This window comes from Austrofundulus limnaeus, unplaced genomic scaffold, assembly GCF_001266775.1.
Source record: "Austrofundulus limnaeus strain Quisiro unplaced genomic scaffold, Austrofundulus_limnaeus-1.0 Scaffold572, whole genome shotgun sequence".
NCBI lineage: Eukaryota > Metazoa > Chordata > Actinopteri > Cyprinodontiformes > Rivulidae > Austrofundulus > Austrofundulus limnaeus.
In genome coordinates, this window is record NW_013952974.1 from 93,214 (window position 1) to 97,756 (window position 4,543).

The following is a 4,543-nucleotide window of genomic DNA, read 5'->3' on the forward strand; positions in this document are numbered from 1 at the left end:
GGTCTTGGAGGACTTGGACGCTCAGCTGGTCTTGGAGGACCTGGACCCTCAGCTGGTCTTGGAGGACTTGGACGCTCAGCTGGTCTTGGAGGACCTGGACCCTCAGCTGGTCTTGGAGGACTTGGACGCTCAGCTGGTCTTGGAGGACCTGGACCCTCAGCTGGTCTTGGAGGACTTGGACGCTCAGCTGGTCTTGGAGGACCTGGACCCTCAGCTGGTCCTGGAGGACCTGGACCCTCAGCTGGTCCTGGAGGACCTGGACCCTCAGCTGGTCCTGGAGGACCTGGACCCTCAGCTGGTCCTGGAGGACCTGGACCCTCAGCTGGTCTTGGAGGACCTGGACCAGCTCTGTAAGTTTCTGAACTGGTCTGTCAGTGATTCTCTCTTCAGCTCCTCTGATTGATCAGAAACGTCTCATTAATTCGGCTGATTTACGCTCAGATCTTCGGCTCCTTTAATCAGCCGAAGGTTTGAGGCTTTTCTCCATCGAAGGCAGCTCAAACCTCCAGACGAGGAGCAGCTTTTACCCCCGAGTCCAAAATGTAAAACTACAAACTTTAATGTTTTAGTTTTCAGGTCAGAGGATTTTATTTTCTGATCACAGGTGCTTTTATTTTGAAACTTTGTTGTGGTTTTATTTTTAAAAAGTTTGAGCTCTGAGCTGCTCACAGGTTCTGCTTCAGCGTCTGTCCTCCTGGAGACAAACCAACTGAACTCAGCCAGAAATACATACAACTACTTAAAAATATAAATACTGTACTCTACTGTATAAATACTGTAGTGTATAAATACTGTACTCTACTGTATAAATACTGTAGTGTATAAATACTGTACTGTATAAATACTGTAGTGTATAAATACTGTAGTGTATAAATACTGTATGTAAAAAAACTGAAAACCCATAAACTAAAAATTTGAAAGTTGAAACAAAAAACATGAAATAAAAATATAAACAAAACTTATCAAAGAAACTGAAACTTTAAAACAATCAAAACATGAGCTAAAATTAGCCAAATTCAGCTAAACAAATAACAAAAGCTAAAATTAGCACAATCAGTAGCTAACAGCTCAAAACAGCAAAACAAAAGCTTTAACAGGTGGAGGAGTTAAAACCAGCAAAACTGTAACTGACAGCTAAAGAGTAGCTGCAGCCGGCTAAATCCAGTAAACCTGTAATTATCAGCTAAAATTAGCTAAAGAATAGCTGCAGGCTAAAGCCACCAAAACGAAAGCTGAATAACAGCCAAAAAAGGTAGCTAAAGCTGAAATCATAAAAACAGTAGCTCACAGTTAAAATTTGCTAAAAAATAAATAAATAAAAACTAAAGGCAGCAAAAAACAAAGCTTAAAGTTGTAAGTTTCTAGACGAGCCGAATGTTTTCATAGCTGAACGAGTGAATTAGCTGAAGAAGTCCAAAGTGCAACAATGGTTTGAGTGACAAATAAAAAACGACGAATTTAACAAATATCACACTGTTGGGTTTATTATTTTATTTATTTAACTTTCAGTTTAACTCAGAGCTTCCAGGCTTTGAGTCTTTAACAGATTAAAGAGAATTTATTTGCCTTAAATCAAATTAATCTCTGTCTTCAGCTCGTCTTTAGCTCGTCTTTAGCTCGTCTGTTTCCGTCCCGGTGGGTTTGTGTGATTTCTGGATTAAAACGTCTCGTTTGCGGCGCTTTCTTCTTACAAACTGTTTTAAGAGTTCACTTTTCTCTGCGAGCCGAAAACATCAGAGAATCCAAACTTCTCTTTAATCCTCGGCGCATATTTTAAACATCAGCAGCCGACGCAGCTAAAGCCCCGAGAGGAGATCAGTTCTGGTTCTGATCCCACAAGTTTCTGAGTGAAGTGAGAACTGAGGAGGAGGAGGAGGAGGAAGGCCTCTGAACACCAGGACGTGTAAAGATGTTAGCCTTCGGTCAGGTATGAAGTGGCTAAYTAAAAGCTAAAGTTTCAACCCAGASATTAACTTCAAGTAGAAAATTCCAGCTAAGAGCTAACAATAGCTAAAAGGCTAACTGAAAACTAAATTACAAAAAGATGTTAGCCAAAAGCAGCAAAATGAGCTAAAGGTAGCCAAARACTAACTAAAGGCTAAGGCTAGCTAATACCCAAAGCAGCAAAACGTGGTTAAAAGCAGCTAAAGGCTAACCAAATTATTTAAAGGCTAACTAAAAGCTAAAGTTTCAACCCAGAGATTAACTTAAAGTAGAAAAATTCCAGCTAGGAGCTAAAAATAGCTAAAAGGCTAAACTGTGAAAACACAGGCTAGCTAAAAACCCAACAAAAAACCCTCAAAAGGCTAACTGAAAACTAAATTACAAAAAGATGTTAGCCAAAAGCAGCAAAATGAGCTAAAGGTAGCCAAAGACTAACTAAAGGCTAAGGCTAGCTAATACCCAAAGCAGCAAAACGTGGTTAAAAGCTGCTAAAAGCTAACCAAAGTATTTAAAGGCTAACTAAAAGCTAAAGTAGTAAAGGCCAGTTTTTGACCAACAGTAGCAAAATGTCAGCTAAGAGCTAAAAACAGCTAAAGGCTGGATAAAATCGAAACATAAAAGTGTAGCTAAAGTATCAAACGACTGACTAAAGGCTAAAGTAGCAAAAGGCCAATATTAGCTAAAACCTCTGCATCCTGACTCACTTCTTTTCAGCTGTTTGTTTGTTTGTTTGTTTGTTTACATCGAGGTGAAGAGTCCTGATCCAGTTTTAGTTTATTTTCCTTCGATTCAGAAACAAAATATCATTTCTGTGATGAGAAACACCTTCATCCTGTCGGTGAGCCTGAAAACAAACAACAACCGAGGAGGAGGAGGAGGAGGAGGAGGAGGGGGAGGGGGCGTCGCCTGATGACAATAAATCACCTGCAGGGCAGCCCCCTCAGGTCGGGGGGCGAGCAGGGAGCAGGATGTGAGCGGCGGCTGCAGCGGCTGGTTAAGGTGGAAGTGRCCGGATCGATGAGCTCGCAGGCAGCCGAACACGAGCCGAAGCTCAGACAGACGTAATTACTGCACAGATGAAGGCCGAGAACTCAGGATTTCTAATCTTCTGTCAGAACCTGCTGGTTCACATCAGGTCCTGATGGTTCTGATCCACGTTTCAGCAAAATCAGAAACATTAAGAGTTATCCTGACATCAAACACAGACGSTTTAAAGGGTTTTAAGATCTGGGATGAATTTGTGGAATGAGGGTACGCACTCAATGTAAACAAAACAGCTGCATCAAACTGAGCTGAAGTTTAAATCAAATGATTTCAACTCAGATGAGCTGCACTCGCTTTCACACTTTGTTTTTTGTAGTAAAGGTGGTGTCCATTTAATATAAAGAAATAAACAAACAAATAAATAAATAAATAAACAAACAGCAATTAGTTTTAGCTAGACTTTATCTACTTTTAGCTGTTGATGCTATTAGATAGCCTTACACTATTTTGATCTTCTAGCTATACTTTGTAGCTAACATTTAGCTACTCTTACTTTCTAGCTAATCTTTTGCTACTTTTAACTTTTAGCTAGCCTTCGAAACACCTAGCTAATTTACTTCTACATTTACATTACAGCTAAAGTGTTGCTAATTCCCCCTTTTAGCTACCTTTTGCTGCTTCTAATTGTTTGCCAGTTYGCTACATTCAGCTCTCTGTTAGCATTGTGTTAGCCTTTCCATACATTTAGCTTCTAGCTAGCATTTTACTGACTTTCTCTTTTACCTAAACTTAGCTTCTAGCTRTCTTTAGCTACTTTTTGATACATGCTATCCCACTTCTTTCTGCTTCTAGCTAGTCGATTGCTACTCTTAGCTTTTAGCTAGCCTGTTGCAAATTAAATATGTTGCTAAACTTTTTCTGTTTTGGAGATGGGGGTCTCTGCAGCCATGAAGGGGGAGGTTCTTGRYGTGTGGGAGGAGTTTGTTAAAGACACGATTGGTCAGATTTGGATGAGCAGCTGGGGGGACATGGCCCAGGAGGAGCTTTAAAATAAATATAATTTTTAGTTTTAGAGACAGGAAGTCAATAAATGATGTTTACATGTTCAGAAGACTTTTACTCTGACCATTACTTCATCTTTTAACTCCCACCACAAGTCAGTCTGACCAATCATGTTTTTGTCTAACTCCGCCCACAGCCAAGAATCTCCGCCTATATTCCAAACTCCGCCCACACAACTACCACCGCCCCATGAACTGCTGAGACCCGTACTTGTGTTTAACGCCAATTAGCACTTGATACTTTTAGTTTTTAGCTAGTGGTTTGCTACTTTTAAGTTTTTGTTAGCATTTTGTTATTTTAGCTATTTTTTTATTTAGTTTTTTTTTCTATTAGCTAGCTTCCTGTAGCTTCTAGCTAGCCTTTAGCTAGACTCCTAGCTTTCAGTTACATGATTGCCTTTTATGTATGAAAACTTTGTTTTGTTGACGTGGAACAAAGTGTTTTTATTTTAGTTTGGAAGCTGTTTTGACACAAACGAGTAAAGAAAAAGAGGTTAGGGTCAGTGTGTGTGTGTGTGTGTGTGTGTGTGTGTGTGTGTGTGTGTGTGTGTGTG